This window comes from Myotis yumanensis, unplaced genomic scaffold (assembly GCF_028538775.1).
Source record: "Myotis yumanensis isolate MYYU_CA2020_CCGP unplaced genomic scaffold, mMyoYum1.0.hap1 SCAF_2, whole genome shotgun sequence".
In the NCBI taxonomy this organism is placed as follows: Eukaryota; Metazoa; Chordata; class Mammalia; order Chiroptera; family Vespertilionidae; genus Myotis; species Myotis yumanensis.
This window is the reverse complement of record NW_027223753.1, coordinates 98239365-98258692: the sequence shown is the minus strand read 5'-3', so window position 1 is coordinate 98258692 and position 19328 is coordinate 98239365. Positions and strand designations below refer to the sequence as shown.

The 19328-nt window shown below is 40.4% G+C and overlaps 1 pseudogene; it reads right to left on the bottom strand.

Annotated features, from left to right (window-relative positions):
• LOC139002507 (ATP-dependent RNA helicase DDX54 pseudogene) overlaps positions 1–14838 on the bottom strand; it is a 174939-nt pseudogene extending 160101 nt beyond the window's left edge.
• Positions 14839–19328: the final 4490 nt, after the last annotated feature.

Below are 19328 nucleotides of genomic sequence, written 5' to 3'. Positions count from 1 at the left end.
GAATTGTGCTGCTATGAACATCTGGGTGCATATATCCTTTCTGATTGGTGTTTCTGGTTTCTTGGGATATATTCCTAGAAGTGGGATCACAGGGTCAAATGGGAGTTCCATTTCCAATTTTTTGAGGAACCTCCATACTGCCTTCCATAGTGGCTGCACCAGTCTGCATTTCCACCAGCAGTGCACAAGTGTTCCTTTTTCTCCACATCCTCTCCAGCACTTGTCCTTTGTTGATTTGTTGATGATGGCCATTCTGACAGGTGTGAGATGGTACCTCATTGTTGTTTTGATTTGCATCTCTCGGATGATTAGTGGCTTTGAGCATGTTTTCATATGTCTTTTGGCTTTCTGAATGTCCTCTTTTGAAAGGTGTCTATTTAGATCCTTTGCCCATTTTTTGATTGGATTGTTTATCTTCTTTTTGTTAAGTTGTATGAGTTCCCTATAAATTTTGGAGATTAAGCCCTTATCAGATATGACGTTGGCAAATATGTTTTCCCACGAGATGGGTTTTCTTGTTGTTTTGTTGATGGTTTCTTTTGCTGTGCAGAAGCTTTTTATTTTGATGTAGTCCCATTTGTTCATTTTCTCTTTAGTTTCAACTGCCCTAGGAGCTGTATCAGTGAAGAAATTGTTTTGGCATATGTCTGAGATTTTGTTGCCTTTGTATTCTTCTAGAATTTTTATGGTTTCCTGTTGTACATTTAAGTCCTTTATTCATTTTGAGTTTATTCTTGTGTATGGTGTAAGTTGGTGGTCTAGTTTCATTTTCTTGCATATGTCTGTCCAATTTTCCCAACACCATTTATTGAAGAGACTATCTTGGCTCCATTGTATGTTCATGCCTCCTTTGTCAAAAATTAATTGAGCATATTGGTTCGGGCTAACTTCTGGACTCTCTATTCTATTCCACTGATCTATATGTCTGTTCTTGTGCCAGTACCAGGCAGTTTTGAGAACAGTGGCTTTGTAATACAGCTTGATATCTGGCATTGAGATCCCACCTACTTTGTTCTTTCTCAGGATCGTTGCAGCTATTCGGGGTCTTTTTTTATTCCAGATGAATTTTTGGAGAGTTCGTTCTAGATCTTTGAAGAAGGCCATTGGTATTTTAATGGGAAGTGCGTTGAATGTATAGATTGCTTTGGGTAGTATGGACATTTTAATGATGTTGATTCTACCAATCCAAGAACATGGTATGTTCTTCCATCTGTTTATGTCTTCCTCTATCTCTTTTTTCAACGTCCTGTAGTTTTCTGAGTAGAGGTCTTTAACCTCTTTAGTTAAGTTTATTCCTAGGTATCTTAATTTTTTTGGTGCGATGGTAAATGGGATTGTTTTTCTGATCTCCCTTTCTGAAAGTTCACTATTGGTGTATAGAAATGCCTCAGATTTCTTGGGGTTAATTTTGTATCCTGCTACATTGCCAAATTCATGTATTAAGTCTAGTAGCTTTTTGATGGAGTCTCTAGGGTTTTGTATGTATAATATCATGTCATCTGCAAATAAGGACAATTTTACTTCCTCTTTTCCAATTTGGATGCCTTTTATTTCTTCTTCTTGCCTAATTGCAATGGCTAATACTTCCAGGACTATGTTGAACAGGAGTGGTGAGAGTGGGCATCCCTGTCTTGTTCCTGTTCTTAGGGGAAATGGTGTTAGTTTTTGTCCATTGAGTATGATGTTGGCTGTGGGCCTGTCATATATGGCTTTTATTATGTTGAGGTATGATCCTTCTATTCCCACCTTGCTGAGAGTTTTTATCAAAAATGGGTGTTGGATTTTGTCGAATGCTTTTTCTGCATCAATTGATATGACCATGTGGTTTTTTTCTTTCAATTTGTTTATGTGATGTATCACATTTATTGATTTACGGATGTTGTACCATCCTTGCATCTCTGGGATAAATCCTACTTGGTCATGGTGTATGATCCTTCTGATGTACTGCTGGATCCGATTTGCTAAGATTTTGTTGAGGATTTTGGCATCTATGTTCATGAGGGATATTGGCCTGTAATTCTCTTTCATTGTGATGTCTTTACCTGGTTTTGGTATTAGGGTGATGCTGGCTTCATAGAATGAGCTTGGAAGCGTTCCTTCCTCTTGAATTTTTTGTAGTAGTCTGAGGAGGGTAGGTTTTAGTTCTTCCTTGAATGTTTGGTAGAACTCCCCTGTGAAGCCGTCTGGCCCTGGGCTTTTGTTTGCTGGAAGCTTTCTGATGACTGCTTCAATTTCTTCCATAGTTATTGGCCTATTGAGGTTTTTAGATTCTTCCTGATTGAGTTTTGGAATGTTGTATTTTTCTAGGAATTTGTCCATTTCCTCCAGGTTGTCTAGTTTGTTGGAGTAGAGTTGCCCGTAGTATTGTTTAACAATCATTTGTATTTCTGTGGGGTCTGTTGTTATTTTGCCTCTATCATTTCTGATTTGGTTTATTTGGGACCTCTCTCTTTGCTTCTTGGTGAGCCTGGCTAGGGGTTTGTCAATCTTGTTTATCCTTTCAAAGAACCAGCTCTTGGTTTCATTGATTTTCTGTATTGTTTTTTTGGTCTCTATTTCATTGATTTCTGCTCTAATCTTTATTATCTCCTTCCTTCTGCTCACTCTGGGGTTTTCTTGTTGCTCTCTTTCTAATTCTTTGAGTTGTAGAGTTAGATGATTGACTACCATTTTTTCTTGTTTTTTGAGATAGGCCTGTAGAGCTATAAACTTTCCTCTTAGGACTGCTTTCATTGTGTCCCAGAGGTTTTGGATTGTTGTGTTTTCATTGTCATTAGTGTCCAGGATGTTTTTAATTTCTTCTTTGATGTCATCGGTAACCCAATCAATATTTAATAACATGCTATTCAGCTTCCAAGTGTTTGAGTATTTGGGGTTGTTTTTATTGTAGTTTATTTCTAACATTATGCCATCGTGGTCTGCGAAGAAGCTTTTTATGATTTCAATTTTCTTGAATTTTCCACTGAACTCTTAGACCCCTGCTTTCACAGTCAGAAGCCTGGCATGTGGTTACTTTCCTATTGGAACTTTAGATTTCCAGAGAAACCACTGCTTATTGACAGAGTGAATTTGCCCTCTATTTATCCACCAACGTGCACACATTTCTTACCTGCATGACCACTCTATTATCCAAGGAGATTTATTCAAGTACCAAAGTGCTAATTATTAAATCTATATAAATATTGAATTGAAAAAAAATCAATCAATGTTTTTCAATGTATAACTTGACTCAGAACAAGTAATAGACCTTTTAAGGTCTCTAAGGTATTAAACACTTCATATACACATTTCATGAGGAGAAATATTAAGCAAGCTTGCAATATAATTGGTGAAAAAAGAACATTTTCTTGACATGTTGTCTTAAAACCAGTTCGTTAGAGGTGCTGCAAAGTACTGGCCTCAATTCTTTGTGGACAGAGAATAAGGAGTTTTTAGTGAGACTTAATAATGCTGAAGATGTTTTTTACACCTATGGGTATAATCTGATTCTATATTAGACTCATCTAAAAGCTATAACCAAACTTTATTTCACATATATATCTTTAAATAATTTTTTTCCACCAGACAGAGTTGTAGAACCATAAGCTTGGAACCATAAGCTAATATCTTTGCAGTCCTGGCCTGCAAAGCACTCCAAAAGATGCCTCTTCATGCTTCCTGAGAAATTGGTATTTCAGCTGCATTTCTTCTTACCAGCTAATCCCTCTTAGCATTTGAGGCTGGATGCAAATGATAGTTCCATCTCTTGAGGTTGGAGTTGGGGTTTATACTTCTTTCTGAATTACCACTTTGGGTTTGGTTGTGCCTCATGGGAAGTGAATCTTATTGGTGAAAATCTGATTTCTACCTACAGACATACATTAAGTGACTCCTACCCAATCCATTTCTAGGTTAGGCCCTGTTGGGGCACAGGGAAATGAAAGGTATGGCTCCTGTGCTCAAGCATAATGAAAGATATGCACACCACACACATCAAAATATAAAGGGATATGCACAGGGGTAATAAAAGGTGAAGAGGATTCAAGAGTTGTATCAGTGAGCAGAGGGGAGATAGCCCTTGCAGTTGTGGTGCTGAGGAGAGGGTGAATACTGGAATTGGCACCTGGGTGGGACCTTGTCATGAATAGGATTTGGATTTGCAGAGAGAAGGCATATGAGACCTTTAAATGCAACTTCCCTTTCATACAGAATTTTCCTTTTTCAGATGAGGAAACTGAGCACAGGGAAATTAAGTAACTTGACGGAGGTCCAAAAGCTTCTAAGTGTCAGAGCAAAAAATTGAACCTATATTTTCTGGCTCTTGAGTCTATTTCTTAAACTGTATACTACCCATGCAACCATTCATTCAAATAGACGATTGCATATAAGCTATTGTACTAGATGTTTGGGATAAAAATGTGAAAAAGTTATAGATTCCTTCTTCAAGGTGTGGAGAATCAAATGGGAAGATAGATAAGTAAACGAGGTATTTTAAGACAGAATTGACAAAGGCAATAGTAGGATCACACAAAAGGGACCTTAATCTTCTCTTGGGGGTTCAGGAACACATTTAGGTAGGATCTGACACAGATGTTGAGAATTGGAGGGTGAGGAGGTATTAGCTAATAAAATGGGACAGACATTATGGAGATAGAAGACCACAGGACAGACTCAACCTGAGGATAGCAAGCAGTTCCAGCTCTGGAGTAGAGATATTTGGGTAAGGATAGGTATGAGGCTGAAGCCAAAACATGGCCTGATTATGCAGATCTTTATCTTCTGAGTTAAGAGTTTTGAGAGTCAACCTGAGGGTAATGGAAGACTAATGGAGGGTAGCTCATAGCTGGAATAAAAAAGGATGGAAAAGGGGAGTTTAAGGGATAGACCACTTGGGGTTTTTTATCCAAGTGAACAGAATTGTGATCTAATCTCTGTTTGAGTCAGCAAGGGGCAGTGGGTATCTGGGGAAGCAGATGGTTTTGGGAAATATAATAAGAAGGAAGACTCTATAGGAAATGGTGACTATGTAGGGGCAAGATAAGGGTTGGGAGAAATGAAGGATGAGCTTCTGCTTTCTGTCTTGAATAAGTAGATAACAAGTGGTGATATGCATAGAGGCAGGAACATAATGGGAGAGAGGGCATGAAACAGGCAAGAATGACTGTTGAGATTGAATTTGAGATTTTGGGGATGGCCATGATTAGCAGGATGGCTAGGAAGATGAGTTCTGGAGACAAAATACTAAGGTTCAAGCCTCAGTTCCCACATCTATAAACCATATGGCCAAAGAAGAGTAGCTAAACCACTCTGGCCTCATATTCCTTATTTGTAAAATGAGGATAATTATATCCACTTTCTAAAGTCATTAAAAATAGTAAGTTCTCAGAATATCTTGTCTAAAACCACTATTAGGTGTAAGATGCATTGGTCTGAGGATCAGGAGAAAAGAGATTAGGCCCAGACATGGAGATTTGTGAGTTATTTTTGTTCAACTAGTTAGTGACTGAAGCCAAGGAAAAAGAGGAAGTCAGCTAAGAGATGTGCAGAGTTAAAGAGGTGGCAGTGACCAAACCAAGGAAACCCAACATTTCGGGAGCTGAGAGAGGTGCCCAGAATGCACACAGCTCCAAGTGTGTGGTTCTAGCAGGTTTATCTGGATTTCCTTTGCAGCTCTGGCACTACCTAAACCAGTGAGGCAAGTCAAGTCCAGAAACTCAGTCTTTCCCTGCCCTGTGGACACCCACCTACCATTCAGTACATACTCATGCACTGAGCCTTACAGAGTGTCCAGAGGTACCTGGCTGGCTTCATGACAATTTCTGTTACAGCATATAGCACTGCTGGGCTGTACAGGTGGGCACAGAAGAGTCTTAAAGACAAAGATGGCACTGATTCATGGGGGGCAATGTTATAAGTTGAGGCTCCGTGTCACTATGGAGGCTGACCAGCAGGTGTGCAGTGAGGGATTCAGTCAAAACTCAGTGCCCCTTGCCCTTACATGGAGGAGGGTGAGTCCTCAGAGAAGAAATCATCTGTGACAGATCAGAAATCCTGCATGAGTCAGACACACAAGAAATGTGCATTTCTTGTATCATCTGTTTATTTGTTTTGATTAGTGTTAAAGTATAAAATATATTAACTTATTTCAAATGAACCTAGATGAGGTAATGTGTGCCTATGCACTGCTCAGCAACTTTTGAATGAAAAGGTAATATTTGGTGTTAATGATGAATAGAGCACAGGCACCAGGTTGTATATGAGATGATGTCTGTCAGACCCTACAGGTCACAAAGTACTTTCATGTACACTAGCTTGTTGGACCCTCTTATCCAGCCTGTGAAACTGAGATCACCATTTTCACTACTAAGACACTGAATTTCCTGTAAAAGTGTCAGAGCAAGGGTGGTAAGGTTTCTTCAGACACCTGGTTAAAGAGTCCATCCAAAGCCCATAGCTCTGGCAGGGAACCTACTTATGAGATACATACAATTTAGGCTCAGACTATACTATTGTGCACAAATGTAACAGCAAATCAATGCATGCATGTAACTCAAGTATCCTGGTGGTATAAACTGGTGAATATAATTGCAGTCAGGTTGACAGTCATTGATGAATCTTGATGACTCTGTCATCTCTGGAGCTCAATTTACTTATGCAAAGTCTAGCACCTTATGGTGTTCTATCACACTTTCACCAACTACCTGCTATTTCTGGGAATCCCAAAAATGTATTGTAGTCATATAACCCAACTCTCCACTAGGCATAACCAGTCTCCAGGTAAGGCCACTGTGAAAGTCAGTCCCTGAATTGGTGGGAGAATATGTTCCACTTGCCCCGTTGACCTATTCCTCACCCACCTCCACTGTGCGGTATATTCTGAGAGGCTTATGGAGCTTGGATCTCATCATCTGTCTGTGGCTTCAGTGGGGTTCAGCAAATGAAAGGAGAGAGGAAGAGGATGGCTGGGTGTTCTTCCCCTTGCTCTCTCCCTATGTGATAGAGTCAAGCCATTGTGTCTCCCACCATAGGTCTTGGTTGAGCATAATTCCTGTGCTTATATATTGATTTCAGAGAGGAATGGAGAGGGAGAGAGATAGAAACATCAATGATGAGAGAGAATCATTGATCAGTTGCCTCCTGCACGCCCCCTACTGGAGATCGAGCCTGCAACCCAGGCTGATTCACTGGAATCAAACCTGGGACCCTTCAGTCTGCAGGCCAGCGCTCTATCTACTGAGCCAAAACAGCTCGGGCTGCTGTGCTTTCTTTGTTTCTTGTGACCTTTGTCCCAAGTTGCTGTCTTCTTACCTGAGACTCCATCTCTCTACCTGAGATAGGGCCCTGTTTATTCCCTGCCTCACAATCCATACTGAATCCCCACTTAGCATTTTTGAGCCTGATGTTATCAAGACTTTGTGAGTACTAACTCATTGCTAATGAAAGCGTCATCATTATCATTCGTTTTTTAAGTTAGCACCTCACTTAAATTTCTTTGAGACATTTTACACCTCTGCTTCGGTTCTATAACCAGCTATAAAAACATTTAATTGCTTAGAAGTCAAGAGATCTGAACATGTAACCATTTGGTATATAATAATTTTAAATTGAAAATTCATTTTAGATTTTATAAAAATAAATGGAATGTATTTGAACCATTTAAGATATGCACAAAAAGTACTGGCTGGTAAGCTATTTTATTTCCAGTTCCCTGGTTTTGCTCTCGGTCTTTTGTCCCTCTCTTTATTTATTTTTCCCATAGCAAATTGAGCCAAATGATTGAATCAGTATCATAATGTCCCATCCAGCTTGCTTCTTTGATTTGGGCCCAAGGGTTTTCCAGGACCGTGAAGCTTTCATGTGCAGAGCCACATGGGCCCGGCGAGGTGGATATCTGCCTATAGGAAGTGCTAGGCCAGCCTTTGGCATGGTTTCCCAGCCACACAGGGGAATTTAGGAAAAACTCCTTAAGAGCTCCTTATCCTGGCCCCACATCCCCACAATCCTCACCCTTCCTCTGGTGTAGACTACCAACACCCACATGAGCACCAGCACCTCAGAAGCCTGAAGAGGAGGAGTGAAATAGGAGACTTTTCCCCTGGCCCTCTCCAAATCCCACAGACCTCAAGTCTGGCTGGTGCAGCAGGGAGGGGAGGAGAAGTGTTTTTCAATTGGATATAAGATTGGGGTTTGAATCCTGTGGGATTTTTATAAAGGGAGCAATGATCTTTCTGACATGTAGAAAAGGAATGAGTGAAGTTAAAGCAGTGATAGGAAAAAATTAAACAACTTCATCTCTATGTCCCACTGAGTTGAAGCCAGGCCCAAGTGTCAACTCCTTCATGAGTCTCGTCTGTCTTCATTTCCACTTTGTCTCCAGTAATACCCGGCACAAATTTGGCAGGCGCCTGGAAGATATTTGTTGAGGAAACAACCAAATAAACCAATAAACATAACATAAATAAATGGACTCTAGGGTCTGATAGAACGAAATATAAAATCTGATTTGGCTACTTCCTAACAGGGTGGCTTAAACAATATCCTCAGGATCCCTATGTCCTCTGAGCTCTTCTCTCCTGTGAGTGTCATGTGATTATCCCGAGCCACAGGCTGGAACTTATTGACCAGGTGATGTACAAGCACAGAGTCAGTACTCAATAGATGTTTATTTTATCTTCTCCTTTGCGCACGCACCACGTTATATACACATTATGTTTTATGTAGCTATTCAAGATAAATTTCTGTGGACAGCAAATAAATAATGTTAAATTCAAAAAAGAGAATCCAATACAAATAGTCACTTTATCCTGGCAAGGGTTTACTTAATAAGAACAATTTTTAAAAATCTGAGAAACATTACACCCTGTGAAATTAGTGCTGTAAGATTTATAGCACAAAGACCGCTCCAAGCACTATTCTAAGGTTTCTCACCAATTTATTCTACTTCTTTTCCTTCCCATCTTCTAGTCCCTCTGCAGGAAGGCATTCTGTCACATTTTCCTTTTATTAAAAAAAATATCTCTTTCTTTCATTTCCATGAACAGAAATGAAGGGGAAAAGGAGGAAGGATCAAATAGATGAGGTAAGATTTGAAGAAGATCAATCTCTTGATCTCCTAAGTAGAAAGAAATAAGGATGTAAGAAAGAAACACTTAGGAGAGGAAAGAGAAGATGTGGGGCTTTGCTGAGTGTCACTGGTATATTTCAGGATTGAGAAGAGTACACTTCTAAAAAAAAATTTTAAGAGAAGACTTATCTCCCCAGAAAATCTGAAAAACAGAGAGCAACAAAAGATAAAGATAACAGGTGACAGCAGGGTATTTTTAAAAAATTTTGTTTTATTGCTTAAAGTATTACAAAGAGTATTACATATGTCTCCTTTTTCCCCCCTTGACCTTCCCCTGGCCTCCCCTACCCAGGGTTTTGTTTTCTTAGAGAAGGAGGATACCAGATGTCAAGCGGACCTATTGGACCACTTCTCAGGGCCAGGCCTCTCTCTCTCTCTCTCTCTCTCTCTCTCTCTCTCTCTCTCTCTCTTTCTCTCTCTCTCTCTTACACACACACACACAAGTTAGTCTGTTACTTGTTAAGAAAGAATATGTAAAGAAATATAATTATGTTTAAATTTGTCAGGGACTGTGCATTTTCTATCTGGTTTATCTTCTTTTTATTTCCTTTTTATCACCATCATTACTTCATGAAAAATACAATCATTGGGAATCTCCTATGTGTTCAGCAGTATGCAAGGTACTATTGAATGAAATACAATATGAAGCATGGTTTCTACCTTGGGAAACTTTGAACCGGGCATGCCTGTCATGACGCAGTAAATCTTATTGTGTTCAAGGTGGGGAAATTTCTCTACCCTGTGTGCTAATTTGCAAACTAGCTTATTCTTCACCTTGTGACCTTCCTTTTTAGAAGGTTTTCTTAATCTCACTTGATGGGCTCAATAATGTATCAGAGCTATGGATCTGGGGGTGTGAAACTTAATTCTAATCTGCTTAATTTTAGAGACTATACCTGAAAAGCAATAATACATCCCCACTGTGCCATTTATTGGCCACAAAGGTTGGGGAACTGTGTGGACAATAATCTATAATAATAAAAGCATAATATGCTAATTAGACCAGACGATTTTCTGGATGAAGCAGCGGCGGCCAGAGGGTGAGGCAGAGGCGACTGCTACGGCAGTGGGGGTCTGAGCCCCTTGCATGAATTCTGTGCATCGGGCCTGTAGTCCTATATAATAAAAGGATAATATGCTAATAGACCGAATGGTGGAACAACTGAACAACTGAACAACTGGCTGCTATGACACGTGCTGACCATCAGGGGTCGCACATGGAACATGGCAGGCATTGGCAGCAGTTGGCAGGGCATGGAACATGGTGGGCATTGGCTGCGGCGGGATGGTGGAGCAGGTGAGCGGGGGCGCCAGACCAAAGCGGGACACTGATCGCTGTCATCGGGGTGAGCCTCTGGAGGTTACTGAAAATTCTTTGCTTGCACCATGGTCTAGCCTGGCACTCACACCTACTGCCGGCCTCAGAGCTGCTGCTTGCACCCACTGTCAGAACATGGGAGTGGCATCAGTGGAAGTGGGGCTGCTGGCAGACAGGAGACGAAGGTGGGAGGGAGGGCTGTGGTGGGAAGAGCCGAGTGGGGGCATGGAGGATAAGCCTAGACCTGACCCTGTGCCCACCACAGCCTTGTGGCCCACAGTTCCTTTCAATGTGCACAAATTCATGCACTGGGCCCCTAGTGTAACATAATGTGGGTTTGTTTAAGGATGGTTTTCTTCTGGGATTATACTAGGTGCCACAACACAGACACAGACTCTCTTTTAAAGGAGCTTAGCCTGCTTTAGAGAAGATAGATACAGATGAAAATGCACACACAGTGGGAGAATTATTTATGACTATAGAGATTGAGCAAGGTGTTATGGATGAGGCATGATTTGGATAGGTTAAAAAGATCATTTAAGGAAAGGCAGTGTGAGTAACATACAGTCAGTTTAGGGAAGAATTAGGGAACTGAAAGAATTCATAGATGGAGTATAAGGAATATTGCTTTGAGTGGTTTGGTAAATTTGAATTGTCAACTTATGTTGACCTTAGTGTGAACTTTGGCAATATTTGTATATTTTTCCATTTTTATCCTGCAAGAAAGATATTTAGAAGATTCTATTTTCAGAAGCCTATTTGGAGACACTAGCTTGGCAGCTGGCATGATAATGAGCCCATTTAAATGGAATGAATCCCATTACTATTAATATTAAGCAGCCACAGAATGATTCATGAAGCATTTTTTTTTCAAAATTAAAAAGTATTAGTCTAAAAGAGGGGGAGGACAAAGAATGAATAAAACAAACTCATGCCAGAACTTGATTATCGTTGGCTTCTGAAGAGTTAGTTCCTCTGTTTCCCAGGCTGACTGATGCTGACATAGAGGGCATTGATTTATTTTACTAAATAAAACTTTGCTTTTGGGGCAACAGAGAAAAATCTGACAAAAGGTCCTAAATATCCATGGAGTTGATTGATCTTTGCAGATCACACACTGCCCCCAGGGTTTTAAGTTCTGTGTCTAGAGTTTTCCATACTTTTCCAGTTTAGTCCCAGATTCAATTAGAGTTTCAGTCCACATGGACACTGCAGAGTTTTCAGTACTGATTATTAAAAGACTAGAGGCCCAATGCACAAAATTTGTGCATGGGGTGTGTCCCTCAGCCCGGCCTGCACCCTCTCACAATCCGGGACTGCTGGCTCCTAACCACTGGCCTGCCTGCCTTCCTGATCACCCTAACCACTCACCTGCCTGCCTGATCATCCCAACCACTCGCCTGCCTGCCTGATTGCTTCTAACCACTTGCCTGCCTGATCACCCCTAACCACTCTGCCTTCCTGATCACCCCTGACTGTTCACCTGCCTGCCTGCCTGAACACCCCTAACCACTCACCTGCCTGACTGATCATCCCTAACCACTCTGCCTGCCTTCTTGATTGCCTCTAACCACTTTGCCTTCCTGCCTGATAGCCCCTAACAACTCACTTGCCTGCCTGATCGCCCCTAACTGACTCGGCCTCGGCCCCTGCCGCCCCTGAGTTTGGAAGGATGTCCAGAATGACGTCTGGAAGGTTGTTCAGCTGTCCGGTCTAATTAGCATATTACACTTTTGTTATTATAGATTGATACTGGCTTTCATTACTAACCTCTGCACTCTCCTCCCCATCTGTCTCACAAAAGGTTACTTTCTCCAACCACCTGCTGCTTTTCAGCTCTTCTCTTCCTACTGCCCTTTTTTTCTTTCAGAAATCCATTCATATAAATTCTTTTTCATTTGATTGCTTGATAGTTTTAAATTTGTCATCACTAAAGGATGATGAAACTTTTCTGCAAAAGGAAGAACTCTCTATAGAGGGAAAGGAATTAAAAGCCAATGGAGATACCTAAAAGTGGGTAAGGAGAGGGGCTGGGGAACACATATATTGATACAAACTTTGTCCCATTGCTTTGCACAATCTTCAAAATTTATAGCTGGATAGACCAACTCACTTCCTCAGGTCATCCCTAGGTGGGTGACCAGCAATAATTTGGGTGATTGATTTTCATTAAGGGAATCCCTTAGTTCAGTCATTTCTGGCTGAAGGTGGTTGGTCACAATATCTATAATGTGGTTATTTAGGTAGCAGGGCCTGGGGCTGTGGCAAGTCTTCTTAGAGTCATGTGTTGTCAGGGAAGGTGATGATTAGCCTCAGCCGAGTACATTTCCAATAAACACAGAATGAATAAGCTACACACGCCTTCGAAATTCAACAGGGCACCAACTCAGTGAGGATATCTAAATATGTGAGAGGGTGTAAGGGTAGATTACCAGTGGGAAAACACATGGTGATAAGACCCAAGAGTCTGGGGAGCAGGTCTTCATGGAAAGCCTTACCAATGTCTGTCAGGGTAGGACTAGATGGTGGCAACACCTCCCAGGCTTTTATGCTTAATTGACAGCAATGCGCAAAAATAACAACTACTCCAAGAATCACATTAAAACAATAATATTTAATTAATGCTTATTATTTACAAAACAATTTCATATGCATTAATTTATCTAATAATCCCAATAGCTCACTGAGGGAGTATGATTAGCACACTCATTTCATTCATGAGAGCACTGAGGATTCTGAGTTTTAGTTACTGGCTCAGGGCACAAGTGCTTCATTCAAACTCCAACAAAACTTGTCTGTGTCCAGACTCTATCTCCACACCCACTGTACTGCAATTCATTTAAAACAGCAATATCGGAGGAACATCAACACGGATACTTCTTAATGAATTTTAACAAAAAACAATATGTCTCTGAAGTAAAATTAATTGAATAGCTTCTTTTTTATTTATCAACTAGTGGCCCGGAGCACAAAATTCATGCACGGGAGGGGTGTCCCCCAGCCCGGCCTGCACCCTCTCCAATCTGGGACCCCTCGGGGGACATCCCTCTTGCAATCCAGGACCGCTGGCTCCTAACCACTCACCTGCCTGCCTGCTTAATTGCCCCTAACCATTCTGCCTGCCTGCCTCCTCACCCCCAACTGCTCCCCTTGCCTGCCTTCTTGCCCCCAATGCCCCCCCTTGCTGGCCTGATTGCCCCCAACTGCTCCCCTCTGCAGCCTGCTTGCCCCCAACTGCCCCCCCCCCACTGGCCTGATCACCCTCAACTGGCTCCCCTGCTGGCCTGCTCACCCTCAACTGTCCTCCCCTCCTGGCCTGATCGCCCCTAACCATCTCTGCCTCAACCCTGCCACCATGGCTTTGTCCAGAAGGACGTCCGGAAGGTCTCCGGTCTAATTAGCATATTACCCTTTTATTAGTATAGATTACAGTTTACATTCAATATTACTCTGTAATAGTTTCGGATGTACTGCAAAGTGGTTAGAAAATCATGTACTTTACAGAGTGGTTCCCCCACTGCTTCAAGAACCTACCTGGCCCCATGCATATTTATCTCAATATTATTGACTGTATCCCCTATGCTGTACTTTATATCCCTGTGACTATTCTGTAACTACCAATTTGTACTTCTTAATCCCTTCATTTATTTTAGCCAGCCCTGCAACCTCCCCCCCCCTCAGTCTTCTCTGTATCTATGAGTCTGTTTTTATTTTATTTGTTTATTTTGTTCATTAGATTGCACATATAAGTGAAATCATATGGTATTTGTCTTTCTCTGACTTATTTCACTTAGGATAATATGCTCCAGGTCCATCCATGCTGTTACAAAAGGTAAGATTTCATTCTTTTTTACAGCCATGTAGTATTCCATTATGCAAATGTACAAAAGCTTTTTTATCCACTCATCTACTGATGGGCGCTTGGGCTGCTTCCAAATCTTGACTATTGCAAATAATGCTGCAGTGATCATAGGAATGCATAATTGAATAGCTTCTTAAGAAATAATTTGATTGGAGCAAAGACATAGTGTTAGGGCTGGCGGGGCGGGGGGAGTGGAGAGCATGAGGGTCATGCAGTCTGAGCTCTGCCACCCCTAAAAGTGTGCCTTGGAGACATATCCTCCATCTCTCTGTTTCCTCTATAGAAGAGCAGATCTATCTCGGGTGGTATGTGAAAGCTCTTTGAAGAAATTTGTATTAAACACCAGGCAGAGCAGGCAGCTACTAAAGAATCTCAGTACTATCTCTGGAAAGGAGACATGTTGGGGCTTGTAAAATTGTTAAGGCTGGGTTGACACAGGGGCAAAAGATCTGGGTTGAGTGGGCACCCAAGCTCTTACCTGAGTGATGGGTCCCTTTCGATATCTTCAAGTTGCTGAGGGATGAGCTGGGATCTTTTACATTTTATCTGAGGCATAGACATAGGCCCTCTCTTCCCCTCATGAGAATGAAAACAATCCTTCCCATGAACTATACAGAAGTGATGTGAGTGTTTGTATTTAAAGTGGGTTAACCCTTAAGTGACAAATGAGCTCTACATTTCTAATGTAGAAACCAGGCCATTTATATTTTTTTAAAAGAGCAGTTTATTCATGACTTCCTTTTTTGTTTCCAATTTCATAGGCTGCAATCTTGAAAATTCCGCTGATCTGTGTGAGAGGTGGTTATTATTTCTGTGGTGGGGAGTTGAGGTAAGGACACGGGACCGATGAAGGGTAACTGTACAGTCCAGGGTGTTGCTGGTTTAGGCGGGTGCTAACAGATACTACTCTTTGTTTAGCTCCCATGGTTTTAGCCTCTCAGTTAACACTTTTCTCATTTCAACTCCTCCCTGCCACCATTACCCATCTTATGGCTGCCTCTCTCCCCTATGCTGACGGAAGAAAGAGTTCCATGTAGATAGTCTTTAGGTAGTTTATCTTCCCTTTAAAATGTATGACAGGAAACTAAAGTGTCACATCTACTTCCTGACTAATTATACACGTACAAGACAGTTTGAATTTTCCAGCTTGGCACGTCTTTTCAATTAGTAGAACTAGAGAGAGAGAGAGCACACCAGATGGCATCTGTGTCATACCAGAAGCAGAGGGTCTTCTTCTCAGGTAAACTAGCTACCATAAAGGAGGAGCTGAACTGAGCTTTATTTCATGCCACTGGTCCCTCTCTCAAGTCAACTCAGAAGAAATAAGGCAAGATTTATATGTCTTCCATGAGGGAAAATAAAGACTCATTTTTCCTCATCAATTTGGGGAATTTTTCTTCCGTGAGTGTAATTTTTGGAAGAAAACAGAAGAAATATCATGTCTCAGGAACACACCTGCATAAAAGAAAGTTTATTCAATAACTCATTGACTCATTAGAAGGCAAGCTAGTGCTTCAGGACAGCCTGCTTTACTTTTAAAAGAAATTTATAACCAGAAACAAGCTTGCTGACTTCTAGGTCTGGATCATCAACAGACCTGAGCATCTGGGGTTGAGGGGAGGTCATGGCACAGCCCTTCCTGGCCGTCCTCACCCTCAGCTTATTGTGTCATGAAAATTACCATGAGGAATCTGGCAAGCAGTAAACAAGGCTGTCATGGCAAGCCGCTCTTTTGAAATGTCATAACTACAAAAGGTAGGAAAAAATAAAACCATCCATCTTTATAAGTTGTGTGGGTTGCTCAGAAATATACGAATGCATTTCCTTTTCAATAGGAAAAGAGACCTGCGGGCTAATTGCATATTGCTGTTGTTCTGAGCTTCGCCTCTTTAGAGTTCTTCCCCAGCAGTGGTGTAATATAGCTACTTTCTCACATACACAGCACTTCCGCTGCTGCTGGCAGAACAGCAGTGACAGATCTCCTGCTGGTGTGATACAACTTTTAAGCTTTGCTAGATATCCTTCCTGGTTGGCGGCAGTACCGACAAGGTGGCAAACCCAGTTCATCTGACGGGATTTTTTCATCTGCTGACACCACACTATCTAAACTCCATGCAGTATTCAAAATCTGCATTAGAGCTGGAGTCTTTGTTGACATTCACTTGAACAAACTAAAGCATACTTTAAGTGTACCCATCTCCAAGAACCCGGGAAGAGTCAAGGCTGGGTAGCTGCCCTTTGTGGTGTGTTGGAGAGTCATCTGGTGTGAGGTGGCTCTCTCCACTTCTCCAAGCTGCCAGTGTCTATTCTGAACTCTGCATATCTGCTTACTTACATTTACATGTAGTTCAGAATGAGCCCTCCATCTTTGGGTCTACCTAGACCAGGGGTGGGCAACCTTTTTGTGAGTGCGTGCCAAAACAGGCAAAATCTCTGACTCAAAATTCTTCTAAGTGCCAACCCTAATTTTTTTAGAACATGCTACGCCTACTTGATATCTCTTAAGGTGTATGTATGTGAAGAACCTTTAAGAAATAACAAAATTCATCCCAGCAACAAAAACACCGTATATGATGATGAAAAATACATTATTTTTTAATGTATACATGTACACTGATAGTCCGACAGAAAAATTTGTGACTCCGTTTGATATTATCAGTGGGACTTTTGCTGCTGCATCACTGATGACAGAGATTTTACATCAGATTTATATTTTGTGACCTTCAGAGATATGCACAAGCTACTACTTTCATCCGTCAGGCTACTCCTATTACGAGATTTAACAAAATTCATCACTGAGAACAAAGGCAGGGGGGGTTAAGGCAGAGGCATAGAAATTGCTCTTCCTCTCTCGTCAATCCATGTCTATGGTCTTTAAGATAACTTGTTATGTAAAATTATTTATTTATCTAAGATGCACCTACACTGAATTTATCTGAAAAATAAAAAAGTCTATATTAAGAAAAAAATTGTATATGGAAGATTATAAGAGAGGGTTTGGCGTGCCAGCAAAAGTTACTGGTGTGCCATGTTTGGCACGCGTGCCAGGGGTTGCCCACCCCTGACCTAGACTTTTGGTTCTAGCCTCCAGAGTCAAATACAACAGCTCCTTCCTTAGCTCAAAATTGGAAAAGTTATACCAATTGGACCAGATAGCTACCAATAGTGTCTATCATCTTGGTTTAAGAAAGCATTGGGGCCCTAGTTGGCTTGGCTCAGTGGATAGAACATCAGCCTGTGGACTGAAGGGTCCCAGGTTCAATTCCAGTCAAGGGCACATGCCTGGATTGTGGGTTTGATCTCCAACAGGGGACGTGCAAGAGGCAGCCAATCAATGATTCTCTCTCATCATTGATGTTTCTGTCTTTCTCTCTCTCTTCTTCTCTGAAATCAATAAAGATAATATATTTTTTTTAAAAAAGAAAGCAGTAGGTTTTGACTACTTAATATACCTGGCTCATTTTCCAGGGCTTATGGGTAAGAGGGAAAATTAGAAGGAGAATTTGCACATAGAAAGCAAATAATGTTCCAAGAAACACAAAAAAAGTCTTTCACTATTTTTATCCTATAGATTAATGTATAGCATATAACAAAATAAGAACAAACTTTTGGCTTATGTAAATAATACTGTTTTAAACATCAATATTCAAACATCTGTTCAATTCCCAGTTTCAATTCTTTTGAACATATATTTAAGGAGTGGAGTTTCTGAGTCATATAGAATTCTAGATTTAACTTTCTGGTGAACTGTCACACTTTTCTATAGCACTTGCCCTATTTTACATTTCACCAGTATTTATGAGGATTCAAATTTCCTCACATCTTTGTGATCTTGTTATTTTCCTTTTTTAAAAAAATTACAGACCCTCTTAGTGATGTGGAGTGGCATCTCATGGCCAGTGGTTTTGATTTTCAGCTCTTTACTAATTATATTGAGAATCTTACATGGACTTATAACATATTTGCATATATTATTTGGAGAAATGTTTATTCAAATATTTTAATCATTTTTAAATTGGATTGCTAGTACTTGATTTTTATTGTTAACTTGGCATTCTTTACATTTCTGGCTAGTAAATCCTTATTAGAAATATGATTTGCAATATTTTCATCCATTATGTGGGTTGTTTTTTCCATTTCTTGATAATGTCCTTTGATACACAAAACTTTTTAATTTCAATGAAATCTAACTTATCTAATTTTTTTGTTTGTGCTTTTGTTGTCGATCTAAGAATCGATTGCCAAATTTGAGGTCATGAAGTTTCTCCCCTTTATTTTTTTCTGTTTCATAGATTTATCTCTTCTTTGTAAGACTTTGATAGTTTGAGTTTATTTTTGTACATGGTGTGTGGTAAGGGTCTAAATTTTTTCTTTTACATGTGAAAAATCTGTTTTGCTCAGTACCATTTGTTGAAGACCCAATTCTTTCTCCACTGGGTGGTCTTGGCACCTTTGTTGAAACCATTTTAGCATATATGTTCTCTATTCGATTCCATTGGTCTATACAGGGTGGGGCAAAAGTAGGTTTACCATTGTTTATATGGAAAACGATACACTAATTAATAAATAATAATATAAGAATAAACTCTGTGTTTCATATACTCACAACTGCAACCCTAATTTTGCCCCACCCTGAATGTCTATCCTTATGCCAGTACCACTATTTTTTTAATTACTTTAGCTTTGTAGTATGTTTTGAAAATAAGAAATGTGAGTCTTGCAACTTTGTTTTTGATTCTCAACATTTATTTTTACCTACCTGGGGTCCCTTAAAATTACATATAAATTTGAAGAGGATCAACATTTATATTTCTGCAAAAAGACTGCTACAATTTTCATAGGGACTTTTGGGGGTCTATAGATCACTTTTGGTGAGTATTGATATCATAACAATATTAAATCTTTTTTTAAATTTTGTTTTATTGCTTAAAGTATTACAAAGAGTATTATGTATGTTTCCTTTTTTTTCTCCCCTTGACCTTCCCCTGGCCTCCCCTACCCCCCAGTGACTTGTGTCCATTGGTTATGCTTATATGCATGCATAC